Here is a 7,500-nt window from a genome sequence, read left to right on the forward strand (position 1 = left end):
CCACTCCTGCCCGAGGCATAAGGTAACTTATGCCACGGTGTTGGCAGGGGCAGGAGGAGGGCCTGCCGACTCTCGGACGGTCGGGGAGGAAGGATCAGCCGGGGACAGGGCGGAGGACAACTTGGATGTGGGAGCCTTGGTCGCCGCCACCTCCTCCCCAGTGGGGGCCGGAAGCCCAGCCCCGGGCCCGCACCCGATGACGGCCAAGGAGGCACCCCCCGTCTCTCGTCCAACCAAGAAAGCTAGGAAGAGGAGAAGGCTACAGGAGGACGAGGCGGAAAAGCGACAGAGGGCGGGCTCCCCTGGGCCGGCGCCCGAGGGAGCCCCCATATTCCCTTCGGAGCCCCCTAAGACAGAGGAGACTAGTGTGCTGGTGGGGGACGGGACGCCACCACCGCCACTAGTGTACGGGGGAAAGGAGGCCCCCCCCAACGAGGCAGCGTATCTGGACTGCACGGACACTGTTGGGGGTGACCGGGAAGGAAGGGAAAGGGGCTCCCCCCTTTTAATTGAGTTTTAATGTCATTTTTAATTTGTTTTAGTGTAGGTATTTTTAATGGTTTTAACCCCCCCTTTTTTCTTATTTCATGACAGATCTCACCATTTTAACTACAAATGTCAGAGGGCTGCAGAAGGCGACGAAAAGGACAGCTGTGTTTCGAGATCTGGCGTCCACTTCAGCCTCAATCTGCTGCCTGCAGGAGGTTCACCTGCGGGACCAGCGGGACGAGGCCCTCTTCTCTCAGGAGTGGAGGAGAGGTAAGGCGTACTGGAGCGTAGGCGGCGTCCACTCCACAGGAGTCGGGATCCTTTTTGGAGACCGCTCCTTTGAGAAGGTAAGCCCATTTACTATCGTTCAGGGCAGGGCTTTGGGGGTGGACGCCACTTGGAGAGGCCAGAACCTGAGGGTCTTGTGCGTCTACGCTCCAGTAGACCCCTCGTCCCGCATAGCTTTTTTAGAAGCACTGGCCCCCTTTTGTTTTACAAATAGGCACGTTGTCGTGGCAGGTGATTTTAATATTAACCTGGAAGGGCGCGATGACGTCAGCGTGAAACACTTTAAACTGATAAGAACAGATACTACACTTGATCTTAGCCAAAAGGCCGAGAAGCGATAACCAGAGCGCCAGAAAACCAGAGACCGCCCCCTGGCACGCTCCAAACTACCGCACGGTAACCTCAAAGGGTAGTGTCCCAGGCCCACCCCCACGCCACGCCACGCCACGCCACGCCACGCCACGCCACAGACCGCCGGCGCTCGTCCCGCCAGGTCCGGACAACCGGGCCAGCCGCGCCTCCGCCCGTCTTTAGCCGCACGGCCGACGCCAAACCCGTGCGCCGCTTCTGCGCCGTTAAGCGTGAAGGTACCCTTGAGAGAACATCTCCCCCTGATTTTAAACACGTCAAGCAGATTTAGCTCTGCCGTGGCAGAGCCTTCAAAAATAAGAAGAACTCGTCGACGTTCCCCTCCACGGAAATCTTTAGTAAAAGGCGAAAGATTTGTGCGTGAATGAAGAGAAACCCGAGCTATACCTGGAAGCGCCCGAGTCTCCACACACCTGCCGGCGGCCTAAGATGCTGGCTGAGGGTAGAGGGCACCGAGAGCTTCCCGAGCGTCCCCGTTTCTTCTCTCCTGCCGACTGGCATGGACTTCCCAATGTCATGAAGACCTCCCTTTGGGCTGGCTTCAAATCAGGGCGGGGGCAGCTTGAAATGAGAAGAGAACATTACATGTACAAACTCGACAGTCAATATATATGTGTGTGTGTGTGTGTGTGTGTGTGTGTGTGTGTGTATATATATATATATATATATATAAATCTAAAAAAAAAAAAAAAAAAAAAAAAAAAAAAAAAAAAAAAAAGAAAAACGGAGGGAAAACGGTGAAAGGGCGAAAAAGGACTACTCCTAGTCGAACGACCGAACGGATCGACGGGGGGAGTCCCGAACCACACGAGTCGTCTCATGACGAGAACCACACGCACCAGAAAAGCACCAGGCCTGGCTTTGCCTCTTTCTTTCAAACGGTTTGAGGAGGTGCACCGTTCCCGGAGGTACTGCAATACCGGGTCGATGCGTGGAGCGGACGGAGCAAGCTCCTCTTCCGTCTCCCTGTTCTAAAAATCAATTTAATATGTAGTCCTCATATAGAGGACGTATCAGATATTAAACTGATAAGAACAGATTTTTTTTTTTTTTTTTTTTTTTTTTTTTTTTTTTTTTTTTTTTTTTTTTTTTTTTACAATTTTATTTTAATTTTAAAAACAAACATTTTTAAAAAGAAAAAACATTTAAAACCATTTAAAACCACGCAAATTTTGAATAAAATAAAATAAAATAGTCTAAAAATCACTCCTCTAAGACCAGTCAAATGGAAAAAACAAAGGACTAAATTCAAAACAAATAAATAAAGGAAAAATTGCTTGTTTTTTTTTTCCGCTTTAAAAAATAAATAAATAAATCAATAAATCAATAAAAAAAAAAAGGAAGATAATGATAATAATAATGCTGATAGTTGGAAAAAAAAAAAAAAAAAAAAAAAAAAAAAAAAAAAAAAAAAAATTAAAAGAACTAAGTTAAAACCTGTCCTAAATTCTAAGCTGTGCTTGGGCTAAAAAAGGTTTAAAACCCCTTATATAAAAATGACAGAAATTACCATAAAATATTAAAATTCAAAAAAGGGGTTCACGGAACCCCTGGATGGAGCCGCGTCAAAAAACTCTGTCTAGGGGGTCTTACAGCTCAAAAAGGTCCCTCCACCTTTCCTTCGCTGCATGATACCCCCACCGGATGACGTCATGCTCCATCCGGAAACGCAGGTCTGCACAGATCTTTTTGTAGATTCCCACTATATCCAGGATTGTCCCCTTTTGGATGAGGCTGGTCCGAGCGTTCCAAAGCTCGCGCTTCGTCACGCTGACCAGCAACCACTTCCGGGACAAGAAGGGAAACCTGGTGTCGTGGGACCACCCCCTCATGACCTTTTCATAGGTCAATACAAACTGCGGGTCTAAGGCCCTGCACAGGCCGTTCACCTTACTCCAAGTCGCCCTCGCATACCCGCATTCCCAAAACACGTGCCGTAGACTCTCGTCTTTAGCACATGCGGGTCTGGGGCAGCGAGGGTGCCTGGTGAGCCCGCGCCTGTACAGGACCTCCCTGACTGGCAACTTGCCATGGACGCATTGCCAGTTCAGGTCCTGCAGCCGGTTGTCCAACCCTTTAGGCTGAACCCTTGACCACGTGTCTTCCTCTAGGCCCACAACAGCGCGATAGCCCCGTCCATTTAGCACCTCTTTATATAAAATTCGGTGCCTGACGAAGGCCTCGGGCCGCAGACCTGCCGGTAGCAGCTTGCTCCATCTTACCAAGTGCTGATAGTGATCCGGCAAGGTCTCGGCCTTGGGGCCAGAGTTGGACCACGTACTTACGATTAATCGCAATGGCCAAGACAGCCACAACCGTACAAAGTACTGATGGGGGTGCTCAAGGGGAGCGGCCAGGCGTGCGCAGTGCTGTGCGAAAAACAGGCAGTCCAACTTGAGAGGGATGTCTGGTACATCCCTCCCCCCTCTGTCCTTTCCCAGGTACATCACTTCCCTCTTTACATACTCATACCTGCCCCCCCACATGAGATTAAAAACATCTCTAGTTAGGCCCCTCCTCATACTACGGGGCATGGGGTAAACATGGGCCAGGTAAAGCAGCGAGGGAAGGATATCTGCCTTCAATACTAGTACCTTGCCTAGGAAGGACAGGGACCTGGATTTCCACAGCCCCATCTTCCGCCTGGCTATGTCCAACCTTTGTTCCCAGTTTGCTCGGGCAGCCCCTTCCTGCATGAAGGAAACCCCCAAGATCTTCAGGGGACCGTCGCTGAGGGCAAGCCCCCCAGCGGCATCCTTCCGATCCGTCCATCGGCCAAAGTACTTGACAACCGACTTGCCGAGATTCAATGCCGCACCGGAAGCTTTACCGAACGCTTGGACCATGTCCAAGGCGAGCCTGAGTGACTGGTCCGAGCGGACAAACAATGTAGTATCGTCCGCGTACTGGGCCAGTTTGACTACTTTACCACCGCCTCCAGGGATGGGGAGACCATCTATTCCTGGGTGGGCTCTGATGGCTGCCGCTAGAGGCTCTATATAGAGCGCGTAGAGTAGGGGAGAGAGAGGACACCCCTGCCGCACTCCACTCTCTTGCGGCACCAAATCGCTGAGGTGGCCGTTGATGGAGACACGGCTCCCAACCTCAGTATAAAATGTCTTAAGCCATCTTAAGAAATTGGGCCCAAACCCCAATGTCGTCAGCACCCTCTCTAAGAAGCTGTGGTCTACTCGGTCAAACGCCTTCTCCTGGTCTAAACTCACCAGCGCCAGAGGGACATTCCTGTCCCCGGCCCAGGAGATGGCATCCCTGATCAAGTGGAGGTTCCAGGTTGCCGACCTCCCAGGGACCCCGCACGTCTGGTCGCTGTGAACCAGGAGTGACATGGTCTTCTTCAAGCGCTCTGTCAGGGCCTTGGCGAAGATCTTAAGATCAACGCACAGCATGGTCAGGGGTCTCCAATTGGCGAGATCCTTAGGATCGCCCTTTTTATATAACAAAGAGAGAGCCCCCGACCGCATGCTCTCTGTTAACCTGCCCTGCCGGTGCACATCCTCGGCTACCTCCACTATCTCCGGGCCGAGGACATCCCAGAATGTGGAATAAAATTCCACTGGTAGTCCATCCAGGCCCGGGACCTTACGCCGGTTCATCCTGCCAAGTACCTCGGTCAATTCGCCCAGACTAAAGGGGGTTTCTAGGCTGTCCCGAGCAGCGCTCGGAAGGCTAATCTCCAGGAAAGACAAAAAATGCTCCCCTACTTCTCGATCTGTGCCCCTGTTGCTAAAAAGATTGGAATAAAAACTATATGCAATCTCCATCATCCGAGCCGGGTCCGAACAGGTCCTACCTTCCGAGTCTATGAGAGACGTGAAACATCTCTCCTCTCGGGCCTGCCGAACCCTTTGAAAAAAGAAGGCAGAACAAGTCTCGTTTTCTTCTGCCATCTGCAACCTGGCATTAAAGAGGCTATCTGCCGCCGACCGTTCATGCAGTGCCCTGAGCTCCGCTCTAAGGGCCTGTGCCCGGTCGAGGTCGAAAACCCCCCCATTATTATAATCAGCATAGGACGTCTTCAGTTGCTTCTCCAAATCCCGCACGCGCTTAAGCTTTGCAGCTTTGCGTTGGCTGCAGTAGTGAATCGTAAGAGCACGAATCCTCTCTTTTACGTGCTCCCACCACGCAGCCGGAGAAGCAAAGTCACTCTTGCAGTCTAACCAGGCCGCAAAGTGATCTCTGAAGAGACTCTGGTATTCAATCTCTTCCAAAATCCCCACGTTCAGCTTCCAGTACCCCCTCCCGAAGGAGGGTGCATCTATGGAAACTGTGGCCTCTACCATCATATGGTCAGAGTACCACCGTGGAGACAAGGAAGCCGTCCTAACTGTAATGGGGGGCGCCACCAAGATGTAATCTATGCGGCTAGATGCCCCTCTACTATTATGCCAGGTATGGCCCGGATTTCCGGGGTTGCAAAACTTAAAACCGTCAACAAGGCTGAAGCCGGCGACCAGCTTTTTAAAGTGTTTCACGCTGACGTCATCGCGCCCTTCCAGGTTAATATTAAAATCACCTGCCACGACAACGTGCCTATTTGTAAAACAAAAGGGGGCCAGTGCTTCTAAAAAAGCTATGCGGGACGAGGGGTCTACTGGAGCGTAGACGCACAAGACCCTCAGGTTCTGGCCTCTCCAAGTGGCGTCCACCCCCAAAGCCCTGCCCTGAACGATAGTAAATGGGCTTACCTTCTCAAAGGAGCGGTCTCCAAAAAGGATCCCGACTCCTGTGGAGTGGACGCCGCCTACGCTCCAGTACGCCTTACCTCTCCTCCACTCCTGAGAGAAGAGGGCCTCGTCCCGCTGGTCCCGCAGGTGAACCTCCTGCAGGCAGCAGATTGAGGCTGAAGTGGACGCCAGATCTCGAAACACAGCTGTCCTTTTCGTCGCCTTCTGCAGCCCTCTGACATTTGTAGTTAAAATGGTAAGATCTGTCATGAAATAAGAAAAAAGGGGGGGTTAAAACCATTAAAAATACCTACACTAAAACAAATTAAAAATGACATTAAAACTCAATTAAAAGGGGGGAGCCCCTTTCCCTTCCTTCCCGGTCACCCCCAACAGTGTCCGTGCAGTCCAGATACGCTGCCTCGTTGGGGGGGGCCTCCTTTCCCCCGTACACTAGTGGCGGTGGTGGCGTCCCGTCCCCCACCAGCACACTAGTCTCCTCTGTCTTAGGGGGCTCCGAAGGGAATATGGGGGCTCCCTCGGGCGCCGGCCCAGGGGAGCCCGCCCTCTGTCGCTTTTCCGCCTCGTCCTCCTGTAGCCTTCTCCTCTTCCTAGCTTTCTTGGTTGGACGAGAGACGGGGGGTGCCTCCTTGGCCGTCATCGGGTGCGGGCCCGGGGCTGGGCTTCCGGCCCCCACTGGGGAGGAGGTGGCGGCGACCAAGGCTCCCACATCCAAGTTGTCCTCCGCCCTGTCCCCGGCTGATCCTTCCTCCCCGACCGTCCGAGAGTCGGCAGGCCCTCCTCCTGCCCCTGCCAACACCGTGGCATAAGTTACCTTATGCCTCGGGCAGGAGTGGGCCCAATGTCCCTCCCCGCCACAGTTCTTACACCGGCGGGGGTCTCGGCAGTCTTTGGCCAGGTGGCCCTGCCCCAGGCAGTTCTTGCATTTCAGGTCCCTGCACCCGCTGACCTCATGGCCGTGCTGCAGGCACCCCCTGCAGAAGGCGGGCTGACCCCTGTAAAACAGGTAACCTCTGTTCCCGTTCAGGGAGAAATAGGCCGGGGGGTGCGTCAAGCCCCCCTTCCCATCCTCCCTGAAATCCACCATGTATTGGCGGCGCCCGTTCCATACCCCCAGCTCATCTCTGACCATCCTCTCTCCCGGCTGGACCTCCCCGTACCGCCGAAGAAAAGTTCTGATGGCATCGGCGGTAACGAAGGGGTTGAAGAGGTGGATGGTGACCATCCGCCTGCCGGTGTGCCCCAAGGGGTGCAAGTCGAATCCCTTGCCCAGCGGATGGTCCTTCAAATCCACCCCTCTCCCGAGGACCTGCCCATAGGCCTCCTCCGATGCCATGGTGACATCGAAGAACCTCTGGGCGTTGTTGCGCTGGGCACACACCAAATCTTGAAGACTCAGGCCCAGCGCCCCAAAGACAACCTCCCGGATGAAGGGGATCCGCTCCGGGAATGTATCCCCTTCCTGGATGGTCTTCCACTGGAACCGTACCGTCCGAGGTACGGCTCCGTGGGGTCCGGGAGGGCCCCGAGGTTCCTGCCCCATGGCAAGGCTTCCGGAGGCGATGGATGACATCTCTGAAGGCAGGTCCACAGGTCCGTCCACCGGGAATCCGTCTCCTTGGTCCAAGAGGCTGGGGAGTCTAAAACT

At 53.6% G+C, this 7,500-nt stretch overlaps 1 non-coding gene and 2 pseudogenes across 1 annotated transcript; all 3 read right to left on the bottom strand.

Moving 5' to 3' along the window:
- Nucleotides 1–1,003: 1,003 nt before the first annotated feature.
- Nucleotides 1,004–1,116, bottom strand: LOC119264892 (annotated as a pseudogene).
- A 299-nt stretch (nt 1,117–1,415) lies between these two features.
- LOC119264843 lies at nt 1,416–1,530 on the bottom strand. Its single transcript, XR_005131245.1, has one exon. It is a non-coding gene; the product is annotated as a U5 spliceosomal RNA (small nuclear RNA).
- A 502-nt stretch (nt 1,531–2,032) lies between these two features.
- On the bottom strand, nt 2,033–2,203 carry LOC119264889 (annotated as a pseudogene).
- Nucleotides 2,204–7,500: the final 5,297 nt, after the last annotated feature.

The sequence above is a fragment of the Pygocentrus nattereri genome, chromosome 12, assembly GCF_015220715.1.
Source record: "Pygocentrus nattereri isolate fPygNat1 chromosome 12, fPygNat1.pri, whole genome shotgun sequence".
Lineage (NCBI taxonomy): Eukaryota > Metazoa > Chordata > Actinopteri > Characiformes > Serrasalmidae > Pygocentrus > Pygocentrus nattereri.